Raw genomic sequence first — 26,483 nt, 5'->3', positions numbered from 1 at the left:
CTTCTTGAGGTAATTTCTCTTCTTGTATTGTAGTAATGGCAGAAGCCCAAAACTCACTAGTTTTTGTACTTCCACCAAAGTCATCATCTATTATAGCACCATAACTCGCACTTTCTCGTGCTGGTGTTTCATGCTCTATTAAGTAATCTTGAACCAATGCTCTCATTCCTCCTTTACCGAAATTGGTTTGAAGAAGATCCTCCCTATTTTTTAATGCTATCTTCTCACCTTTCTAGCAAATAATTCCTTGCCGTATCATATTATTAAATTCATTGCAATCTTTCCTAGTGTGTGAAGCGTCATCACACCAAATGCATCTTTGTACATATCCTTATTTTGAAATATTCTTCAAATTATTTGTAGAAGTATTCTCTTCAAGTCTTGCCAATTTGATTTGAAGATCTCGCATTCCTCATATAATTTCTTCCATTTTCATATCTGCTTTCTTTGACAAGGATGTCGAAGGTTGAACTGTAGGCATTGTTGGTGGTGTCGTACGTACTCGAGCTTTGGGTGCTTGTATTGTTTTTGGAATATTGCTCCTATCCTTCCTCCTTTCCCTTTTTGTAAGCAACCCCACTGCATCTTGAACGTTCTTCCACTTTGTTGTCAATCCTTCATCTTCTTCTTTGTCTTCAAGAAGGAGTTCTAATTTCCCTTGCAATTCTCCATCAGCAGCTTGAAGAAATAGATCAACTTTATTTGGCTCTAATGTGAATTTTTCTACCTTCGATAATTGAGAGTACTGCCTCTCAAATTCCCTTAGTAGCTCTATTGCTTGCAAATTCTTATTGGGCCGTTGAATCCATTCCAGTAACAACTTCTTAGTAACGCGATCAGCATCTTGTAAGAAATATTCGTCTTTCAATGCATGTGAATAAACCTCCCATGAATTTCCATAACGATCCGTAATCAATGTAATATAGTCTCTTATCTCTGGTATCATGGGAAGTCTAAATAATTCAACCATTTTCTTCTCGGAAACACGATTTAATTCCATTTCACGAACATAACATCTTAAATACCTTGAAATATTCCTTCCATCAAATTGACCAATTTTATTGACCATTGCCTGCAATGCTTCGATTGCCAAAGCTTTCATTGGATCATTGCTTTGCTATTGCTGCATTGATAATGAAAAGGCTTGAAACATACTAGCAATAGACGGATCCAGGTGCATACCTTGTCCTTTAGAAGAACCCCCACTAGAAACTCCTCTCAAAGATCCTTCAAAATTTTTATTTTCGTTCTCCATAAAAATAAAAATAAAATCAAACAAAATCCAATACCTTCCACCTCAAGCTTTCACGTTGGGTTCACCACTTTTATCATATTACGTTGTCGTGTTGTAATACGAGTATACAGTGAAAATAAAAAGAAAGGAGAATTTTATTAATATTCAGTTACCTCGAATATTAGGAGCATCGACCAACTCCTGTACAAATACTGAGTGGCCAGGTTCAGTCACCCCGTTACAGTCATTCGGGGCATACTTAAATGCTCCATTCAATTCCAATAACGGGAGTCAGCAGGAAGAAAAGGACCAATTCACACGATGGGTTCGAAGAGCCAATTGGATCCAATTTCGAGAATCCAATCCGGGTCCTCTTACCCAATATGAGACCTGAATTGGCCGGGCAACCCAATGCAGACCCAATTATGGGAACATCCAGGTTATTACGGACATCTTACCCAATATGAGACCTGAATTGGTCGGGCGACTCAATGTGGTCCCGATTACGGGATTCGATTCTGTTTCGGGCTGTCCTGTTCTCTGTGCCGTTTCAGGGAACGTTGTTTTTGGTAAAAGGATCTCTTAAAGGTAAAAACGGGGGAGAAAAAAGCTATGATGGCGAGAGCCAATTTCGGATCTAAGCCTTGATGGCGAGAGCCAATTCCGGATCCAAGGCGAAAGATTGAAGAAATTCAGAGGATAAGGTTAGGAGAGAGAGTTTTTTTTGGCGGGAGGGGTTTTTTTTTTTTCTGGGAATCGGGGGGAGCTAGTTTGCAAGCTTTTGCAAGGTCACTAGTTCGGTTTTCATTGGAGGTTTTTGAAGATCAAGGAGATTAGAGAGAGGAGCTTCATGCTTCGGGTCGGGGAAGAAAAGACATAGAATTTGGATTTTTCTTCTTCGTAGAGTTTTGGGAAGATTGAGGCAATCGCTGCTGAAGTCAGTATTGTAATAGTGAATCAGGATTTTTAATGAAGTGGGTTTGAATACTCTTGACTGTTTTATGAAATCGAGTTACGTCTGTGATTGAAGGATTAAAAGGGTATCTATAGGATTGAGTATGTGGAGTGAATGAAATTTATTGGGTTAATCTAACAAGATAGTCAGTGGAAACAAGATCGTAAGTACAAAGGGGTATTGAAGATTAACAGTTTGGGTTGTTCGGGGTTCTCTGTAACGTCTAGAGATCTATCGGCTCGAGCAAAAAGGACTTCGACAAGCAGTCAAAGAGCATCCGTATAGATTTACGGTATATTGTTACAGTCGTTTATATTCTAGTAGTCAAAACTGATAGACTGCTTGACTATCGGCAAATCTCCATACTACCTTCTACAGCCAGACGCCCGACGTATTCTCGAGCAGGAAAGCACGTAATACGACAACGTGTTATCTTGCTTAAGAATGCAGTGGTGTCGTATTACGTGCTTTCTTGCTCGAGAACGTGCCGGGCGTTTGGCTGTAGAAGGTAGTATAGAGATTCGCCAATAGTCAAGCAGTCTATCAGTTTTTGACTGTTGGAATATAAGCGACTGCAAGAATACATCGTAAATCTATACAGAAGTCCTTCGACTGCTCGCCGAAGTCCTTTTTGCCTCAGCCGGTAGGTCTCTAGATGTTACAGAGAACCCCGAACAACCCAATCTGCTAATCTCCGATATCGTTTTATACACACGATCTTGTATCCACTGACTGTCTTATTAGATTAACCCAATAAATTTCATTCACTCCGCATACTCAATCCTATAGACACCCTTTTAATTCTTCATCATAGACGTAACTCAATTTCACAAAACAGTCAAGAGTAATCAAACCCACTTCATTAAAAATCCTGATTCACCATTACAACACTGACTTCAGGAACGATTGCCTCAGTCTTTCCAAAATCCTATGAAGAAAAAATCCAACTCTCTGTCTATTTTCCTCGCTCGAAGCATGAAGCTAGCTCTCGATCCTTCCAAAAATCCAAAAATCCTCTCCCAAAACTTCTTCTCTCCTCTCTCATTTCTTAACCTTAATTTAGAATTTCTTCAATCTTCCGTCTTGGATCTGAAATTAGCTCCCACCGTCAGAGCTTAGATCTAAAATTGGCTCTCGCCGTCAGAGCTTTCTCCTCCGTTTTTACCTTTAAGAGATCCTTTTATCGAAAGGACGTTCCCGAAACAGCACAAACGATGGAACAGCCTGAAACAGAATCGGCGCCCTGTAATCGGGACCACATTGAGTCGCCCGACCAATTCAGGTCTCATATAGGGTAAGAGTCTAGTAGTAAGACCCGGATGTTCCCGTAATTGGACTGCATTGGATTGCCTAATCAATTCAGGTGTCATATTGTGTAAGAGGACATGGATTGGATGTCATGAAATTGGATCCAATTGGCTCTTCGAACCAGGCTCACCCGTCATTGAATTGGTCCTTTCTCTTTTTTGCTGACTTCCGTTAATGGAATCGAACAGAGCATTTCAGTATGCCCCGGTTGACTATAACGGGGTGACTGATCCTAGCCTCCCAGTATTTGCATTGAAATTGGTCGTTGCTCCCAATATTCGAGGTAACAAAACATTAATAAAAGTCCTCTTTCTTTATATTTTCACAGTATAGTCATGTTACAACACGACATCCACCCCCTCTGAACCTGTGCATCGTTTGGTATGCACCAATTTACCCAATTGCTGTTTGATTTAGAATATATCCTCTACGTCTTTGTCCAGTTCTTCATCGTCACCTTCATTATCTAAATCACTTTCATCTTCTTGCTGCGGAATCTCTATACCTTCATTAAGGTCTTCCATATTCATCTCCGCATGTCTTCGTTTAAATATTTTTACTCGCTTCCCTGCAATTGGTATTTTCAATTTTGTACCATCTAACTCCCGTAATGAAGAAGTGGCATTATCATGAACAATTGTTACCACATATGGTCCAAATCAACGTTTTGAAAATTTCCACAAAATATTATGTTGATTATCCAAACTATTGTCATAAATAAGTACACAGTCACCTTCCTCGATTGCTTTTGGTTTTAATCGATGTTACTAATCGAAACGCGCCTTGTTTTGTAACCTTGCTCTTTTTAACCTTTCCAATGCTATATGGACATCTTCCGTTCTTTGCTCCAATTGTCGAATCCTAATAGCCAGAAGTTCTTCTCTTGATAATCCATCTTTCCATGGTAGCATACTCCAAGTAAGTACCTTTTCTTCAATCGGCATAATTGGTTTTTGACCTGTCATAAGTTCTATTGACATATATCCTGTCACCGAACTATGTGTTGTTCGATCAGCCCATAATACAAATGACAAAAGCCATGGCCACTCTTTAAGTTTCTCATTACAAGCTTTAATTAATGCTTTTACAATCCGTAGGTGACCGCGTTCACTTTTTCCATTCCCTTCCAGATTATAAGCAGTGGTCATTGATAGTTTAACTCCACATCTTTCAAAGAACTTACGAGCTTCTTGTTTATTTAATTCTCCACGATCTACAGTGAATTCTCCTATGCATCCGTAGCGGCAAATGACATCTTCAAGCAAAAACCTACAAATCCCCTATGTAGATTTTGTCCTCAATGCTCTTCCTTCTACTTGATTAGATAAATCTTCACGATCTAAAACCAAATATCTCATCTGCCATAACCCAACTGGCATAATAACCAAATCAACAACCCATTTAAAATGAATAGCCAGAGAATACGTAGGATGAAGACCATCTCGATGTCGGATATTAGAATACGATTGACAGATTTCACATGACTCTACAAATGAGAGCACATCTCGATACATATTTTTCCACCAATATTGTTCCTTGAGTTTAACAAAAGTAGCCCAGATTCCTCTATGCCCTGCCCATAAACTATTATGAAACTCCTTTAATAATTTTAGTTTTTCTTCCATTTTGCCTATCACTCGTTGTGGCATCCCAATTCCTTTCTTCGGTCTCTTCCATAAGAATCCATCTCGAAGCAAAAATCCATATGCTTGTTTTCTTATTTATTTGAATTTTTTTGTAGACCAATTCCCCTGCTTAGTTAAGGTATTCAAGTAATGACTATTATCCAATAATTCTTCTTCATAAGATTCTTCAAGAAATAGCTTGTCTTCTCTGTTGAGATTTGATATTGAATAGAATTTTGATCCGACATCATCAATGTCTTCAACCATTTCGTCCTCCTTCTCGTATCTTGCTCGAGATAGTATGTCTGCTACTAAATTGTCCTTCTCAGTTACGTGCTTAAATTCTGGATTTAGTGACTTAATATAAGCAATCCATCTCAACATTGCAATATCTAGCATTGAATAGTTAATAATCATTCTAAGCAATGGCAAGCAATCTGTTTCAATTACTACTACTGCCCCAATCAAATAGTCCTTTTCAGCTTTCATAGCCGAAACGACTCCCCAACGTTCTCTTTTGACTTACGAATATGCACGCTAACAAATACTTAAAACTTTAGTTCCAAATCGAACTGCAAATCTATTCCCATTTAAATCATCTTGACCCACAGCCCATCCAATGACAATTGGACTAGCGTCCACAGTAAGAATTACTGGTCTATTGCACTTATAATCAACCTTCCTCAATATTGGAGGTGACATCAATAATTTCTTCAATCTTTGCATTGCCTGAATATGCCTTTCTTGCCATTTAGATTAATAACCCTTGCGTAACAGTTCATATAATAGATCCGCTATGTGAGCATAATGAAGGATCCAGATTTGATAAAATACACATGTACCTAAAAACCTGCAAACCTCTATTAAAGAATCACAATCCTCTTTCATCCTTCCAATTGCATCAACTTTAGTAGGATCTAGTTTTCTTCCATAAGATCCACATAAATGTCCAACAATCACAACCTCTTGTACTCCAAATATGGACTTCATACCCGATAATGTAAGATGAACTTCTTGAAGCTGAGTTAAAATCTTTTCACAATCTTGTATATGATCAACAACATATTTGCGACACCCCCTCGTATCCAAAGTTTCATCCTTGACTCCTTTTCTGCACCCTTTTATAGGAACATCATATAGAAAAGGCATAGTCTTTTTCGGAATAAAATCTCTCAATACCTTATTCATCCCATTCATCATATGTGCAACTGAGTTGGTCGCGCCTTGAGGAAGAGTGCACAATCTAACCAATCCAAGTGGTGTCCTCATTGTTCTCATATCTCTACTTCCTTCGGCAAGTTGAAATTGATCATAACCTGAATACAAGTCACCCATTGAATAGATCGCCCTTCTAGCAAATGCCTTAGTAAATTCATCCACAATAGGTCCAATTCTTGCATTTCTGATAGTTACTGCATTCATCGATTGCATATCTTCAATAAACCGTAGTGACCCATTCTTCTTAGGTACCGTAAACCATCGACTAGAATACAGTGCAAACGAGGGTTCCAATATTTTCATCTTTATCTTTTTTTTTAATAGCTCAATCAATTTAGGTAAATGTGCCCTGGGTACTGGAATCGATCTTAGATTCTAAGGTACATGCAATACAGTGAAGATAACCATAGGTGTTTTAATATTCGGATCTACACACCCAATTTCATGAGTTTCGAAAGCAAACGATCTATCTTATTTAGCCAACATCTTTTTGAAGCAAGTAATTTCCTCTGGCAATAAAGAACCATTAGAACCAATCTTCAATTCTTCAAAAGTCTTTTTAGTAAACTCATGTCCAATACTCATTGGATCTCTTAAACTTACTTCTTTTGATGCTTCTCCCATTTGTTCTTTAGAATCTTCTGGCAATGGTCCGACAACAGGCTTTATCTTCTTATCTGCCGTTTTATATCTCGTCTCTACAATGACTTCTGGTGCTTGAAAAGATTCAAGTATGGTATAAACTTCTCTTGAATGAATCTCAACAATCTTATCATTATCCCCTAATTCAATAGATGTAATCAATTCCAATGAATCTTCCAGTCCATTTTCTTCATAAACACCTAAAATCCTCTCATCATCTTGCAATGTACCTAATTTGTGTAATTGTCCTTCAATATCATATAATCTTTTTCTTTCTTTTCTTTTAAAATCATCAACTTTCTTATATATAATATTTCCATTCTCCAAAATACCAATAAAACTCACATCAAAGGCACCTTCATCTCACGAGAGTACCTCCTCTTTTGTACCTCCATAATCTCGCTTTACAGTGGTACCTCCCCAAAATCCTTAAATCCTTCAACAATCTTTGGCAATGGTTTCTCCCTCAACCCATCTCGATTCCGTTCATGGTTAGGAGGTACTGTTAGAAATTATACAACTTTCCTCCCATCTTCGCTCCGTATCCTTGCATAAGCAGAACCATCGTCAAGTACCTTTGTTTCCATCTGTGTTGCCGTAATATAAGGTTGTCTTAAAATCAACGGATAAGACGTTGTATCTTGAACGAAGAAATGTTGCTCGGTCGCAACATCCCCAATTTGAATTTTGACATCTGGACAAGCTCCATATAATTTATCCCGTGTGTTATTAGCAGCTTGAATTGCCCATCCATGTTCCATATCAATTGGCCATTTTTGCTTCTTATAAATATTTTTAGACATGAGATTTATTTCAGAACCATGGTCGACTAAAGCAACAATTCGTTCTTCTATATCTCCTACTTTCACCTATACCTCAGTAGTTGCCCTTGCCCAATGCTTTCGAGTATAATGGCTCAAAGTTTCCATTTCCTTGTCACTAGAATCTTCGAAACGTACTTGTTGATTATACCCATTCTTTTCATTTGTTGGTTGCTTGTAACCAATATCAACCTCTTCTTCATCTCTACATATTCTTGCATCAATAGCATGACTCATTCCAGTTTCGCTCATTAATTGCCTCTTTCGCTTAATGCTGTCAATGATAACATCATGAAACTCCTTCTTTGCAATTCCCAAGACTTCTTTCAATGTGAATTCCACCTTAGAGTTTAATATACGTTCTTCCAACACCCCTTTCAAATTTGTTGCCGCTTTAATGTTTGAAAGTAGTTTATAAGTAATTGATTTGCCCTCATCTTTTGTCTCCCTTGTTTTTTCTTCTAATGATGCTGAAGTATCTTGTGCAGGCAATTCTTATGAAGCTGCCTCCCGAACCTTGTCTCCTCGAGTTTGCCTCTTAAAAGAATTTCCTTCTCTTGTATCAGCAAAATTTCCTAGTCTCTTTTCTTCCCTCAAAGGTTCATGTTGGCTCTTAGCAATATATGCATGAACTGAAAGAGACTCAACAGGATCCTCTCAACTTGTTGCACCTCGTATTATAGCTGCAGTCGTCTATAATGCTTCTCGAGGTAATTTCTCTTCTTGTATTGTAGTAATGGGAGAAGCCCAAAACTCACTAGTTTTCGTACTTCCACCAAGGTCATCATCTACTCTAGTACCATAACTTGCACTTTCTCGTGCTGCAATTTCGTGCTCTTTTAAGTAATCTTGAACCAATGCTCTCATTCCTCCTTTACCAAAATTGGTTTGAAGAAGATCCTCCCTATCTTTTAATGCTATCTTCCCATCTTTCCAGCAAATAATTCCTTGCCGTATCATATTATTAAATTCATTGCAATCTTTCCTAGTGTGTGAAGCGTAATCACACCAAATGCATCTTTGTACATATCCTTGTTTTGAAACATTCTTCAAATTATTTGTAGAAGTATTCTCTTCAAGTCTTGCCAATTTGATTTGAAGATCTCGCATTCCTCGTATAATTTCTTCCATTCTCATATCTGCTTTCTTTGATAAGGATGTCAAAGGTTAAACTGTAGGCATTGTTGGTGGTGTTGTACGTACTCGAGCTTTGGGTGCTTGTATTGTTTTTGGAATATTGCTCCTATCCTTCCTCCTTTCTCTTTTTGTGAGCAACCCCACCGCATCTTCAACGTTCTTCTACTTTGTTGTCAATCCTTCATCTTCTTCTTTGTCTTCAAGAAGAAGTTCTAATTTCCCTTGCAATTCTCCATCAGCAGCTTGAAGAAATAGATCAACTTTGTTTGGCTCTAATGTGAATTTTTCTACTTTCGATAATTGAGAGTACTACCTCTCAAATTCCCTTAGTAGCTCTATTGCTTGCAAATTCTTATTGGGCCGTTGAATCCATTCCAGTAACAACTTCTTAGTAACGTGATCAGCATCATGTAAGAAATATTCGTCTTTCAATGCATGTGAAAAAACCTCCCATGAATTTCCATAACGATCCGTAATCGATGTTATATGGTCTCTTACCTCTCGTATCGTGGGAAGTCTAAATAATTCAACCATTTTCTTCTCGGAAATGTGATTTAATTCCATTTCACGAACATAACATCTTAAATACTTTGAAATATTCCTTCCATCAAATTGATCAATTTTATTGACCACTGCTTTCAATGCTTTGGTTGCCAAAGCTTCCTTTCGATCATTGCTTTGCTGTTGCTACATTGATAATGAGAAGGCTTGAAACATACTAGCAATAGACGGATCCATGTGCATACCTTGTCTTTTAGAAGAACCCTCATCAGAAACTCCTCTCAAAAATCCTTCAAAATTTTTACTTTCGTTTTCCATAAAATAAAAATAAAAATAAAATCAAACGAAATCTAATACCTTCCACCTCAAGCTTTCACGTCGGGTTCACCACTTTTTGTCGTATTACGTGCTTTCCTGCTCGAGAACGTTCCGGGCGTCTGGCTGTAGAAGGTAGTATAGAAATTCGCCAATAGTCAAGCAATCTTTTAGTTTTTGACTATTGGAATATAAGCGACTCTAAGAATATATTGTAAATCTATACAGATGTCCTTTGACTATTCGTCGAAGTCCTTTTTGTCCCAGCCGGTAGGTCTCTAGACGTTACAGAGAACCCCGAACAACCCAATTTGCTAATCTTCGATACCGCTTTATACTCACGATCTTGTATCCACTGACTATCTTGTTAGATTAACCCAATAAATTTCATTCACTCCGCATACTCAATCCTATAGACACCCTTTTAATTCTTCATCATAGACGTAACTCGATTTCACAAAACAGTCAAGAGTAATCAAACCCACTTCATTAAAAATCCCAATTCACCATTACAATATTGACTTCAGCAACGATTGCCTCAGTCTTTCCAAAATCCTATGAAGAACAAAACCCAATTCTCTGTGTATTTTCCCCGCTTGAAGCATGAAGCTAACTCTCGATCCTTCCAAAAATCCAAAAACCCTCTCCCAAAACTTCTTCTCTTCTCTCTCATTTCTTAACCTTAATTCTGAATTTCTTTAATCTTCCGTCTTGGATCTGAAATTGACTCCTACCGTCAGAGCTTAGACTCGAAATTGGCTCACACTGTCAGAGCTTTCTCCTCCATTTTTACCTTTAAGAGATCTTTTTACCGAAAGGACATTCCCGGAACGACACAAAGGATGGAACAACCTGAAACGGAATCGACGCCTCGTAATCGAGACCACATTGAGTCGCCCGACCAATTCAGGTCTCATATTGGGTAATAGTCCAGTAGTAAGACCCGGATGTTCCCGTAATTGGACTTCATTGGGTTGTCCGACCAATTCAGGTCTCATATTGTGTAAGAGGACGTGGATTGGATGTCTTGAAATTAGATCCAATTGGCTCTTCGAACCAGGCTCACCCGACGTTGAATTGGTCCTTCCCCTTCCTGCTGACTCCCGTTATTAGAATCGAATGGAGCATTTCAGTATGCCCTGGCTGACTGTAACTGGGTGACTGAACCTAGCCTCTCAGTATTTGCACTCGAATCGGTCGTTGCTCCCAATATTCGAGGTAACTGAATATTAATAAAAGTCCCCTTTCGTTATATTTTCATGGTATACTCGTGTTACAACCCGACATCGCACGTCTGGCTGTAGGAGGTAGTATGGTATTTCGCTAGTACTCAAGCAGTCTATCATGTTCTTGACTACCTAAATACAATCTATATTGGATTGGAATGTAAAAGCTTAATCCCAATATAAAACACCTAGAGACCCTATATACTTTAATCTCTTTTGTTATTTTATTTTATTTTGATTTTATTTTATATTTTTATTTTATCTTTATTGTTAATTACTTTAATCCTAGACTGTGAACTTTGACAAGCTATTATCCTCAATCTGCCCTTCTTACTTATTGTGAAACATCTATGGCTAGTGTCTCTGCAAGTCCTTTCGAATGCTCAAGAAGTTCCAGTTCAACCCTGCTTATAAATTGTGAGCCTATGCTGCAATCCGCACCGATGTCCCTTGGCCACTCGTCGATATTCTTCTTATCCCTGTCGGTAGGTCCCTAGTTATCATAGAAATCCTAAACAAATCCCAATTTGCCAACTCCCAAAACCTCTTTAAATTGTTGGCAGATATCCTCTATCCGTACAGTCAGATGAACACAACCATGCATGCATTCAGCATACTCAATCTTCTAGACAACTCTGAATTTCAACCACAAAAGTATCTCCCATTCCATCAACAATAAAGAGTATCAGCCTTTTTTCTCTTACAAGAAAAAATCCAGTTCATCAATACAACACTGACTTTCAACAACGATTACCTCCGTCTTTTTAAAACCCTAGGAAAAAAAAAAAAAAAAAAAAAAAAAAAAAAAAAAATCCCAATTCTTTGTCTTTTCCCCCGAAAGCATGAAGCTAGCTCTTCCACTCTTAAAATCCTAATTTTTCTTCTTTATTTCTTAACCTATCTTCTCCTTTAACCTTGAGAAGATCCTATTCTTCCACCTTGGACTCCCCAAATTGGAACAGCCGACGGAGCTTTCTCTCTCATTTTTGCTTTTAAAAGATCCTTTTACTAAAATGACATTTCTGTAATGGCACAAAGAACGGAACAGCCTGAAACGGAATCGGAGCCCCGTAATTGGACTGCATTGGGTTGCCCGACAAAGTCAGGTCTCATATTGGGTAAGAGGCTCGTAATAGGAATTGGATTAGAGGTCTTCTAAAATTGGATCCAATTGGCTCTTCGAACTAGGCTCACCCGTCATTGAATTGGTCCTTTCCCTTTCTGTTGACTCCCGTTATTGGAATCGAATGGAGCATTTCGTTACTGGTGAGTATGCCTCAACTAATTGTAATGGGGTGACTGAACTTAGCTTCTCAGTATTTGCACTGGAATTGGCCACCACTTCTAACACCCAAGGTGACTAAAGATTAATAAATCTTCTTCATTTATATTTTCATCATATAGATGTGTTACTACACGACACCGTAGTTAATAGAGTCAACACATTGGAACTAGATTTGGGTGGTTCTTATATGTCGGATAATACAAGATATTCAGATCAGAAGAAGATAATTAAATCAGAGGTTGTTGAAGACCCTGTATGTCAATCTATTAACCTGGGGACGAACGAAATGCCACAGCTAATTAAAATATATGTCGATATTATCGATACAAAATTGAATGCTTGAAAATTATTTTTCGTTCATTACAAATCTACCTTTGCGTGGTCGAATGCGGATTTGAAAAGAATTCCAGCTGACATGTGTGAGCACCAGATTATTCTGGACGAGGGTGTTATGCCAGTTCGTCAAAGACAACATCGGTTTAACCCAAAATATTCACTTTTAGTGAAAGAAGAATTGGATAAACTTCTCGACATGGATTTTATTTATCATGTTCCGCATAGTGCATGGGTGTCGTCAATCATGATGGTACCGAAGAAGAATGGAAAAATCAGGATATTTCAAGATTTTCAAAAGTTAAATGTAGCTACTAAAAAGGACTATTTTCTGTTACCATTTACAGATAGTATTTTGGACGTAGTGGTCGGACATAAATGTTAATCATTTTTGGACGGATTTTTGGAGTATAATCAAATTTAAGTACATGCACAACTATTCGTTGTGGATGTCATTATACCCAAATATAGTGAATTGATCCAATATCTAACGTTTCAGACTTTTTTCATTTCTTATAATAAAAAATTAAAGAAGCGTCTAATTTTAAAAAGTGCGCCATATACCATGATTGAAGATGCCTTGTACAAACAAGGGCGGGATGGAATTTTACGCCATTGCATCTTTCATAGTAAAATTCATACAATTTTAGAAGGATGTCATTTGGACAATTTTGGAGGATATTTTGCGGGTGATAGCACCGCACGTAAGGCTTTAATGGCTGGATATTGGTGGCCAACAATGTTTTCAAATGCACACCAATATGTTCGTCGTTGTGATCCTTATCAACGAATTGGTCGTCTTACTTGAACTTTTGCAATATCATTGATACCAATTTTGGTACAGGCACCATTTGAAAATGAGGAATTGATTTTGTTGGACCCATTGCACCAGCATCGAGACATGGACAAAAGTAATATATTCTAGTAGCCATGGATTATGTCACCAAATGGGCAGAGGCCATGGCAACAAAAATTGATAATACCAATATCATAGCAACATTTTTATATGAGAATATTATCACTCATTTTGGCTATCTAAAAGAATTGGTTAGTGATCGTGACACACATTTTATTAATGCAATAATTGAAGCATTAACAGCGAAGTATGAGATCAAACACCGCAAAATTACACCTTATCATCCACGAGCCAATGGATAGACCAAAAAGACCAACGGTATCCTATGTAAGATCTTAACAAAGACTATTTCAAAAACAAGAACCGATTGGGACACTAAATTGTTTGTAACTTTATGGACGTATCGTACTATGTATAAAGTAACTATCAATTCTATCCCATTTCAATTCGTATACGGTCTAGAGGCAATTCTACCAATTGAATTGGAAGTCCAAAGTTTACAAATTACGTTGGATGAACGTCTGGGAGACAGAGAATCTCTTCAATATAGGTTAGTCTAATTGGAGAAATTGGATGAAGCTAGGGCCATGGCTCTCTTGATCATGGAAGCTATATAGCGCCGCAGAAAGAGTTATTACGACAGTAAGTTACGGCCAAAATATTTTATGTCCAATGATCTAGTACTACTTTATGATAGCCGCTTTAACAACTTTCTCAGTAAATTTTAAGTATGATGGCATGGACCATATCGGGTAGAGGAAGGTTTTCCTAATGGTTCCATTCAATTGGAAGATTTTTTGGGAACCCACTTCACAACACAGGTTAATGGAAACCGGTTACGTTGTCGTGTTGTAACACATTGTCGTGTTGTAAGACGTTGTCGTGTTGTAACACGAGTGTACCGTAAAAATATAAAGAAAAGGGACTTTTATTAATATTTAGTTTCCTCGAATATTGGGAGCAACGACCATTTCCAGTGCAAATACTGAGTGGCCAAGTTCAGTCACCCCGTTACAGTTTATAGGAGCATATTGAAATGCTCCATTCGATTCCAATAACGGGAGTCACCAGAAAGAGAAAGGACCAATTCACACGACGGGTGAGCTTGGTTCGAAGAGCCAATTGGATCCAATTTCAAGAATCCAATCCGGGTCCTCTTACCCAATATGAGACCTGCCTTGGTCGGGCAACCCAATGCAGTCTAATTACGGAAAAATCCAAGTCTTACTACGTGCCTCAGCCAGTCTGACGAAAAGGATTAATTTGATCCAATTACGGAAAAATCCAGGTCTTAGTACGGGCATCTTACTCAATATGAGACCTGAATTGGTCGGGCGACTCAATGTGGACCTGAGTACGGGGTTTCCATTCTGTTTCAGGCTGTCTTATTTTTTGTGTCGTTTCAGGGAACGTTGTTTTCGTTAAATGGATCTCTTAAAGGTAAAAATGGAGGAGAAAGCTCTGACGGTGGGAGCCAATTTCAGATCTAAGCTCTGATGGTGGGAGCCAATTCCGGATCCAAGACGGAAGATTGAAGAAATTTAGAAGATAAGGTTAGGGGGAGAAGAAGTTTTTTGGAAGGGGGTTTATTTTTTTAAAGATCAAGGGGATTGGAGAGGAGCTTCATGCTTCGGGTTGAGGAAGAAAAGACGGAGAATTGGATTTTTCTTCTTCATAGAGTTTTAGGAAGACTGAGGCAATCGTTGCTGAAGTCAGTGTTGTAATGGTGAATCGAGATTTTTTAAATCAAGTGGGTTTGATTACTCTTGACTGTTTTGTGAAATCGAGTTACGTTTGTGATTGAAGAATTAAAAGGGTGTCTATAGGATTGAGTATGCGGAGTGAATGAAATTTATTGGGCTAATCTAACAAGACAGTCAGTGGATACAAGATCGTAAGTACAAAGCGGTATCGGAGATTAGCACATTGGGTTGTTCGGGGTTCTCTGTAATGTCTAGAGACCTACCGGCTGGGACAAAAAAGATTTCGACAAGCAGTCGAAGGGCATCTGTATAGATTTACGGTGTATTCTTGCAGTCGTTTATATTCAAGCAGTCAAAAACTCATAGACTGCTTGACTATTGGCGAATCTCCATATTACCTTCTACAGCCCGACGTCTGGCGTGTTCTGGAGCAGAAAAGCACGTAATACGACAAAAGTGGTGAACCTGATGTGAAAGCTTGAGGTGGAAGGTATTGGATTTCGGTTGATTTTATCTTTATTTTATGGAAAACGAAAATAAAAATTTTGAAGGATTTTTGGAAGGAATTTCTGGTGGGGATTCTTCTAAAGGACAAGGTATGCACATGGATCCATCTATTGCTAGTATGTTTTAAGCCTTCTCATTATTAATGCAGCAACAGCAAAGCAATGATCGAAAGGAAGCTTTGGCAACAAAAGCATTACAAGTAGTGGTCAATAAAATTGATCAATTTGATGGAAGGAATATTTCAAGGTATTTAAGATGTTATGTTCGTGAAATGGAGTTAAATCGGGTTTCTGAGAAGAAAATGGTTGCACTATTTGGACTTTCCACGATACCGGAGATAAGAAACCACATAACATCGATTACGGATCATTATGGGAATTCATGGGAGGTTTTTTCACATGCATTGAAAGACGAATATTTCTTAGAAGATGCTGATCGCGTTATTAAGAAGTTGTTTCTGGAATGGATTCAATGGCCCAATAAGAATTTGCAAGCAACAGAGCTACTAAAGGAATTTGAGAGGCAGTACTCTCAATTATCGAAGGTAGAAAAATTGACATTGGAGCCGAACAAAGTTGATCTATTTCTTCAAGCTGTTGATGGAGAATTGCAAGGGAAATTAGAACTTCTTCTTGAAGACAAAGAAGAAGATGAAGGATTGACAACAAAGTAGAAGAACGTTGAAGATGCGGTGGGGTTGCTCACAAAAAGAGAAAGGAGGAAGGATAGGAGCAATATTCCAAAAACAATACAAGCACCCAAAGCTCGAGTACGTACAACACCACCAACAATGCCTACAGTTCAACCTTTGACATCCTTATCAAAGAAAGCAGATATGAGAATGGAAGAAATTATACGAGGAATGCGAGATCTTCAAATCAAATTGGCAAGACTTGAAGAGAATACTTCTATAAATAATTCGAAGAATGTTTCAAAACAAGGATATGTACAAAGATGCATTTGGTGTGATGATGCTTCACTTACTAGAAAAGATTGCAATGAATTTAATAATATGATACGGCAGGGAATTATTTGCTGGAAAGATGGAAAGATAGCATTGAAAGATAGGGAGGATCTTCTTCAAACCAATTTTTGGCAAGGGAGGAATGAGAGCATTGGTTCAAGATTACCTAGAAGAGCATGAAACTGCAGCACGAGAAAGTGCAAGTTATGGTGCTAAAGTAGATGATGACCTTGGTGGAAGTACGGAAACTAGTGAGTTTTGGGCTTCTGGCATTTCTATAATACAAGAAGGGAAATTACCTCGAGAAGCGTTATTGAGTACCGCAGCTAGAATACGAGGTAGAACAGGTTGGGAGGATCCTATTGAGTCTCTTTCAATTCATGCATATATTGCTAAGATCCAACATGAAGCTTTGATGGAAGAAAAGAGATGAGGAAATTTTGATGATACTAGAGAAGGAAATTCTTCTAAGAAGCAAACTCGAGGAAACACGGCTCGGGAGGCTGCTTCACAAAAATTGCCTATAAAGGATACTTTAGCATCATTGGGAGAAAAAACAAAGGAGGCAAAAGATAAGGGCAAATCAATTGCTTATAAGCTACTTTCTGACATTGAAGCGGGAACAAATTTGAAAGGGATGTTGGAAGAACATATATTAAACTCTAAGGTGGAATTCACATTGAAAGAAGTCTTGAGAATTGTAAAGAAGAACTTTCATGATGTCATCATTGACAGCAGTTAGCGAAAGAGACAATTAATGGGCGAAATTGGAATGAGTCATGCTATTGATGCAAGAATATATAGAGATGAAGAAGAGGTTGATATTGGTTACAAGCAACCAACAAATGAAAAGAATGGGTATAATCAACAAGTACATTTCAAAGATTCTAGTGACAAGGAAATGGGAACTTTGAGCCATTATACTCGAAAGCATTGGGCAAGGGCAACTACTGAGGTATAGGTGAAAGTAGGAGATATAGAAGAACGAATTGTTGCTTTAGTCGACCATGGTTTTGAAATAAATCTCATGTCTAAAAATATTTATAAGAAGCAAAAATTGCCAATTGATATGGAACGTGGATGGGCAATTCAAGCTGCTAATAACACATGGGACAAATTATATGGAGCTTGTCCAGATGTCAAAATTCGGATTGGGGATGTTGCGACCGAGCAACATTTCTTTGTTCAAGATACAACGTTTTATCCGTTGATTTTAGAACAACCTTATATTATGGAAACACGGATAGAAACAAAAATACTTGACGATGGATCTGCTTATGCAAGGGTATAGAGCGAAGATAGGAGGAAAGCTGTACAATTTCTAATAGTATCTCCTAATCATAAACGAAATCGAGATAGGTTGAGGGAGAAACTATTGCCAAAGATTGTTGAAGGATTTAAGGATTTAGGAGAGGTACCACTGTAAAGCGAGATTATGGAGGTACAAAAGAGGAGGTACTCTCGTGAGATGAAGGTGCCTTTGATGTGAGTTTTATTGGTATTTTGGAGAATGGAAATATTATGTATAAGAAAGTTGATGATTTTAAAAGAAAAGAAAGAAAAAGATTATATGATATTGAAGGACAATTACGCAAATTAGGTACATTGCAAGATGATGAGAGGATTTTAGGTGTTTATGAAGAAAATGGACTGGAAGATTCATTGGAATTGATTACATCTATTGAATTAGGGGATAATGATAAGATTGTTGAGATTCATTCAAGAGAGGTTTATACCATGCTTGAATCTTTTCAAGCACCAGAAGTCACTGTAGAGACGACATATAAAACGGCAGATAAGAAGGTAAAGCCTGTTGTCGGACCATTACCAGAAGATTCTAAAGAACAAATGGGAGAAGCATCAAAAGAAGTAAGTTTCAGAGATCCAATGAATATTGGACATCAGTTTAGTAAAGAGACTTTTGAAGAATTGAAGATTGGTTCTAATGGTTCTTTATTGCCGGAGGAAATTACTTGCTTCAAAAAGATGTTGGCTAAACAAGGTAGATCGTTTGCCTTCGAATCTCATGAAATTGAGTGTGTGGATCTAAATATTATAACACCTATGGTTATCTTCACTGTACCGCATGTACCTTGGAATCTAAGACCGATTCTAGTACCGAGGGCACATTTACCTAAATTGGTGGGACTATTGAAAGAAAAGATAAAGATGAAAATATTAGAACCTTCATTTCCGCCGTATTTTAGTCGATGGTTTACGGTACCTAAGAAGAATGGGTCACTACGGTTTATTGAAGATATGCAACCTTTGAATGCAGTAACTATCAGAAATGCAAGAATTGGACCTATTGTGGATGAATTTGCTGAGGCGTTTGCTAGAAGGGCGATCTTTTCAATGGGTGACTTGTATTTAGGTTATGATCAATTTCAACTTGCCGAAGGAAGTAGAGATATGACAACAATGAGGACACCACTTGGATTGGTTAGAATGTGCACTCTTCCTCAAGGCGCGACCAACTCAGTTGCGCATATGATGAATGGGATGAATAAGGTATTGAGAGATTTTATTCCGAAAAAGACTATGCCTTTTCTATATGATGTTCCTATAAAAGGGTGCAGAAAAGGAGTCAAGGATGAAACTTTGGATACGAGGGGGTGTCGCAAATATGTTGTTGATCATATACAAGATTGTGAAAAGATTTTAACTCGGCTTCGAGAAGTTCATCTTACATTATCAGGTATGAAGTCCATATTTGGAGTACAAGAGGTTGTGATTGTTGGACATTTATGTGGATCTTATGGAAGAAAACTAGATCCTACTAAAGTTGATGCAATTGGAAGGATGAAAGAGGATTGTGATTCTTTAATAGAGGTTTGCAGGTTTTTAGGTACATGTGTATTTTATCAAATCTGGATCCTTCATTATGCTCACATAGCGGATCTATTATATGAACTGTTACGCAAGGGTTATTAATCTAAATGGCAAGAAAGGCATATTCAGGCAATGCAAAGATTGAAGAAATTATTGATGTCACCTCCAATATTGAGGAAGGTTGATTATAAGTGCAATAGACCAGTAATTCTTACTGTGGACGCTAGTCCAATTGTCATTGGATGGGCTGTGGGTCAAGATGATTTAAATGGGAATAGATTTGCAGTTCGATTTGGAACTAAAGTTTTAAGTATTTGTTAGCGTGCATATTCGTAAGTCAAAAGAGAACGTTGGGGAGTCGTTTCGGCTATGAAAGCTGAAAAGGACTATTTGATTGGGGCAGTAGTAGTAATTGAAACAGATTGCTTGCCATTGCTTAGAATGATTATTAACTATTCAATGCCAGATATTGCAATGTTGAGATGGATTGCTTATATTAAGTCACTAAATCCAGAATTTAAGCACGTAACTGAGAAGGACAATTTAGTAGCAGACATACTATCTCGAGCAAGATACGAGAAGGAGGACGAAATGGTTGAAGACATTGATGATGTCGGATCAAAATTCTATTCAATATCAAATCTCAACAGAGAAGACAAGCTATTTCTTGAAGAATCTTATGAAGAAGAATTATTGGATAATAGTCATTACTTGAATACCTTAACTAAGCAGGGGAATTGGTCTACAAAAAAATTCAAATAAATAAGAAAACAAGCATATGGATTTTTGCTTCGAGATGGATTCTTATGGAAGAGACCGAAGAAAGGAATTGGGATGCCACAACGAGTGATAGGCAAAATGGAAGAAAAACTAAAATTATTAAAGGAGTTTCATAATAGTTTATGGGCAGGGCATAGAGGAATCTGGGCTACTTTTGTTAAACTCAAGGAACAATATTGGTGGAAAAATATGTATCGAGATGTGCTCTCATTTGTAGAGTCATGTGAAATCTGTCAATCGTATTCTAATATCCGACATCGAGATGGTCTTCATCCTACGTATCCTCTGGCTATTCATTTTAAATGGGTTGTTGATTTAGTTATTATGCCGGTTGGGTTATGGCAGATGACATATTTGGTTTTAGCTCGTGAAGATTTATCAAATCAAGTAGAAGGAAGAGCATTGAGGATAAAATCTACAGAGGGGATTTGTAGGTTTTTGCTTGAAGATGTCATTTGTCGCTACGGATGCGTAGAAAAAATCACTACAGATCGTGGAGAATTAAATGCACAAGAAGCTCGTAAGTTCTTTAAAAGATGTGGAGTTAAACTATCACTGACTACTGCTTATAATCCAGAAGAGAATGCAAAAAACGAACGCGGTCACCCACCGATTGTGAAAGCATTAGTTAAAGCTTGTAATGGAAAAGTTAAAGAGTGGCCACGGCTTTTGTCATTTGCATTATGGGCTCAATGAACAACACATAGTTCGGTGACAGGATATATGCGAGTAGAACTTATGACAGGTCAAAAACCAATTATGCCGATTGAAGAAAAGGTACTTACTTGGAGTATGCTACCATGGAAAGATGGATTGACAAGAGAAGAACTTCTGGCTATTATGATTCGACAATTGGAGCAAAGAACGGAAGATGTCCAGATAGCATTGGAAAGGTTAAAAAGAGCAAGGTTACAAAACAAGGCACGATTCGACAAGCAATATCGATTGAGACCTAAAGCAATTGAAGAAGGTGACTGGGTAATTGTTTATGACAATAGTCTGGATAATCAACATAGTACTTTGCAAAAATTTTCAAAACGTTGATTTGGACCATATGTGGAAACAATTGTTCATGATAATGCGACTTACTCATTACAAGAGTTAGATGGTACAAAATTGAAAATACCAATTGCAGGGAAGTGAGTAAAAATATTTGAACGAAGACACGCGGAGATGAATATGGAAGACCTTAATGAAGGTATAGAGATTCCGCAGTAAGAGATTGAAAGTGATTTGGATAATGAAGGTGACGAAGACAAACTGGACAAAGACGTAGAGAATATATTCTAAATCAAATAGCAATTGGGTAAATTGGTGCATACCGGAGGATGCACAGGTTCAGAGGGGGTGGATGTCGTGTTGTAACACGAGTATACCGTAAAAATATAAAGAAAAGGGACTTTTATTAATATTCAGTTTCCTCGAATATTGGGAGCAACGACCAACTCTAGTGCTAATACACAGTGGCCAGGTTCAGTCACCCCGTTACAGTGAGCAGGGGCATACTGAAAAGCTCCATTCGATTCCAGCAACGGGAGTCACCAGAAAGAGAAAGGACCAATTGACACGACGGGTGAGCTTGGTTCGAAGAGCCAATTGGATCCAATTTCAAGAATCCAATCCGGGTCCTCTTATCCAATATGAGACCTGCATTGGTCGGGCAACCCAATGCAGTCTAATTACGGGAAAATCCAAGTCTTACTACGGGCCTCAGCCAGTCTGACGCAAAGGATTAATTTGATCCAATTATGGAAAAATCCAGGTCTTAGTACGTGCATCTTACTCAATATGAGACCTGAATTGGTCGGGTGACTCAATGTGGACCCGAGTACGGGGTTTCGATTCTATTTCAGGCTGTCCTATTCTCTGTGTCGTTTCAGGGAACGTTGTTTTCGATATATGGATCTCTTAAAGGTAAAAACGGAGGAGAAAGCTTTGACGGTGGGAGCCAATTTTGGATCTAAGCTCTGACAGTGGGAGCCAATTCCGGATCCAAGACGAAAGATTGAAGAAATTCAGAGGATAAGGTTAGGGGGAGAAGAAGTTTTTTGGAGGGGGGTTTTTTTATTTGAAGATCAAGGGGATTGGAGAGGAGCTTCATGCTTCGGGTCGGGGAAGAAAAGACGGAGAATTGGATTTTTCTTTTTCATAGAGTTTTGGGAAGACTGAGGCAATCGTTGCTGAAGTCAGTGTTGTAATGGTGAATCGGGATTTTTAAATGAAGTGGATTTGATTACTCTTGACTGTTTTGTGAAATCGAGTTAAGTCTGTGATTGAAGAATTAAAAGGGTGTCTATAGGATTGAGTATGCGGAGTGAATGAAATTTATTGGGTTAATCTAACAAGACAGTCAGTGGATACAAGATCGTAAGTACAAATCGGTATCGGAGATTAGCAGATTAGGTTGTTCGGGGTTCTCTGTAACGTCTAGAGACCTATCGGCTGGAGCAAAAAGGACTTCGATAAGCAGTCGAAGGGCATCCGTATAGATTTACGGTGTATTCTTGTATTCGTTTATATTCCAGCAGTCAAAAACCGATAGACTGCTAGACTATTGGCGAATCTCCATACTACCTTCTACAACCAGACGCTGTCGTGTTGTAACACGAGTATACAGTGAAAATAAAAAAAAAAAAAAAAGAAGGGGAATTTTATTAATATTCAGTTACCTCGAATATTGGGAGCATCGACCAACTCCAGCGCAAATACCGAGTGGTCAGGTTCAGTCACCTCGTTACAGTCAGCCGGGGCATACTGAAATACTCCGTTCAATTCTAATAACGGGAGTTAGCAGGATGAGAAGGACCAATTCACACGACGGGTTTGAAGAGCCAATTGGATCCAATTTCGAGAATTCAATCCGGGTCCTCTTACCCAATATGAGACCTGTATTGGTGGGGCAACCCAATGCAGTCTAGTTACGGGGGAAAATCCAGGTCTTACTACGGGCCTCAGTCAGTTTGACGCAAAGACCAGTTTGACACAATTACGTGAGCATCTAGGTTACTACGGGCATCTAATCCAATATGAGAAATGAATTGGTCGGGCGACTCAATGTGGTCCCGATTACGGGGTTTCGATTCTGTTTCGGGCTGTCCTATTCTCTGTGCCGTTTAGGGAACGTTGTTTACGGTAAATGGATCTCTTAAAGGTAAAAATGGAGGAGAAGGCCTTGATGACGTGAGTCAATTTTGGATCTAAGCTCTGACGGCGGGAGCCAATTCTGGATCTAAGATGGAAGATTGAAGAAATTCAGAGGATAAGGTTAGGAGAGAATATAGTTTTAGGGAGGGAGGTTTTTTTTTTTTTTTTTTTTTCGGGGAATCGGGGGGGGAGCAAGTTTTCAAGCTTTTGCAAGGTTATCAGTTCGGGTTTTTCATTGGAGGGTTTTGAAGATCAAGGGAATTAGAGAGAGGAGCTTCATGCTTCGGATTGGGGAAGGAAAGACATAGAATTTGGATTTTTCTTCTTCGTAGAGTTTTGGAAAGACTGAGGCAATCGCTGCTGAAGTCAGTGTTGTAATGGTGAATCGGGATTTTTAAATGAAGTGGGTTTGAATACTCTTGACTGTTTTGTAAAATCGAGTTACGTCTGTGATTGAAGGATTAAAAGGGTGTCTATAGGATTGAGTATGCGGAGTGAATGAAATTTATTGGGTTAATCTAAGAGGACAGTCAGTGGAAACAAGATCGTAAGTACAAAGGGGTATTGAAGATTAACAGTTTGGGTTGTTCGGGGTTCTCTGTAACGTCTAGAGACCTACCGGCTGGGGCAAAAAAAAAAGACTTCGACAAGCAGTCGAAGAGCACCTGTATAGATTTACAGTACATTGTTGCTGTCGTTTATATTCTAGTAGTCAAAAACTGATAGACTGCTTGACTATCGGCAAATCTCCATACTACCTTCTACAGCCAGACGCCCGGCACGTTCTCGAGCAGGAAAGCACGTAATACGACATAAGTGGTGAACCCGACGTGAAAGCTTGAGGTGGAAGGTATTGGATTTCGGTTGATTTTATCTTTATTTTTATGAAAAACGAAAATAAAAATTTTGAAGGATTTTTGGGAGAAGTTTCTAGTGGGGAGTCTTCTAAAGGACAAGGTATGCACATGGATCTGTCTATTGCTAGTTTGTTTCAAGCCTTCTCATTGTCAATGCAGCAACAGCAAAGCAATGATCGAAACGAAGCTTTGGCAACCAAAGCATTGCAAGCAGTGGTCAATAAAATTGATCAATTTGATGGAAGGAATATTTCAAGGTTTTCAAGATGTTATGTTCGTGAAATGGAATTAAATCGGGTTTCTGAGAAGAAAATGGTTGCACTATTTGGACTTGCCACGATACCAGAGATAAGAGACTACATTACATCGATTACGGATCGTTGTAGGAATTCATGGGAGGATTTTTCACATGCATTGAAAGACGAATATTTCTTACATGATGCTGATCGCATTACTAAGAAGCTGTTTCCGGGATGGTTTGAACGGCCCAATAAGAATTTGCAAGCAACAGAGCTACTAAGGGAATTTGAGAGGCAGTACTCTCAATTATCGAAGGTAGAAAAATTGACATTGGAGCCGAACAAAGTTGATCTATTTCTTCAAGCTGCTGATGGAGAATTGCAAGAGAAATTAGAACCCCTTCTTGAAGACAAAGAAGAAGATGAAGGATTGACAATAAAGTAGAAGAACGTTGAAGATGCGGTGGGGTTGCTCACAAAAAGAGAAAGGAGGAAGGATAGGAGCAATATTCCAAAAATAATACAAGCACCTAAAGCTCGAGTACGTACAACACCACCAACAATGCCTACAGTTCAACCTTTGACATCCTTATCAAAGAAAGCAGATATGAGAATGGAAGAAATTATACGAGGAATGCGAGATCTTCAAATCAAATTGGCATGACTTGAAGAGAATACTTCTATAAATAATTCGAAGAATGTTTCAAAACAAGGATATGTACAAAGATGCATTTGGTGTGATGATGCTTCACTTACTAGAAAAGATTGCAATGAATTTAATAATATGATACGGCAGGGAATTATTTGCTGGAAAGATGGAAAGATAGCATTGAAAGATAGGGAGGATCTTCTTCAAACCAATTTTTGGCAAGGGAGGAATGAGAGCATTGGTTCAAGATTACCTAGAAGAGCATGAAACTGCAGCACGAGAAAGTGCAAGTTATGGTGCTAAAGTAGATGATGACCTTGGTGGAAGTACGGAAACTAGTGAGTTTTGGGCTTCTGGCATTTCTATAATACAAGAAGGGAAATTACCTCGAGAAGCGTTATTGAGTACCGCAGCTAGAATACGAGGTAGAACAGGTTGGGAGGATCCTATTGAGTCTCTTTCAGTTCATGCATATATTGCTAAGATCCAACATGAAGCTTTGATGGAAGAAAAGAGATGAGGAAATTTTGATGATACTAGAGAAGGAAATTCTTCTAAGAAGCAAACTCGAGGAAACACGGCTCGGGAGGCTGCTTCACAAAAATTGCCTATAAAGGATACTTTAGCATCATTGGGAGAAAAAACAAAGGAGGCAAAAGATAAGGGCAAATCAATTGCTTATAAGCTACTTTCTGACATTGAAGCGGGAACAAATTTGAAAGGGATGTTGGAAGAACATATATTAAACTCTAAGGTGGAATTCACATTGAAAGAAGTCTTGAGAATTGTAAAGAAGAACTTTCATGATGTCATCATTGACAGCAGTTAGCGAAAGAGACAATTAATGGGCGAAACTGGAATGAGTCATGCTATTGATGCAAGAATATATAGAGATGAAGAAGAGGTTGATATTGGTTACAAGCAACCAACAAATGAAAAGAATGGGTATAATCAACAAGTACATTTCAAAGATTCTAGTGACAAGGAAATGGGAACTTTGAGCCATTATACTCGAAAGCATTGGGCAAGGGCAACTACTGAGGTATAGGTGAAAGTAGGAGATATAGAAGAACGAATTGTTGCTTTAGTCGACCATGGTTTTGAAATAAATCTCATGTCTAAAAATATTTATAAGAAGCAAAAATGGCCAATTGATATGGAACGTGGATGGGCAATTCAAGCTGCTAATAACACATGGGACAAATTATATGGAGCTTGTCCAGATGTCAAAATTCGGATTGGGGATGTTGCGACCGAGCAACATTTCTTTGTTCAAGATACAACGTTTTATCCGTTGATTTTAGAACAACCTTATATTATGGAAACACGGATAAAAACAAAAATACTTGACG

Source organism: Physcomitrium patens, chromosome 13, assembly GCF_059467195.1.
Source record: "Physcomitrium patens ecotype Gransden chromosome 13, ASM5946719v1, whole genome shotgun sequence".
Lineage (NCBI taxonomy): Eukaryota > Viridiplantae > Streptophyta > Bryopsida > Funariales > Funariaceae > Physcomitrium > Physcomitrium patens.
The sequence above is the reverse complement of the archived record's forward strand: the minus strand, read 5'-3'. Positions refer to the sequence as shown.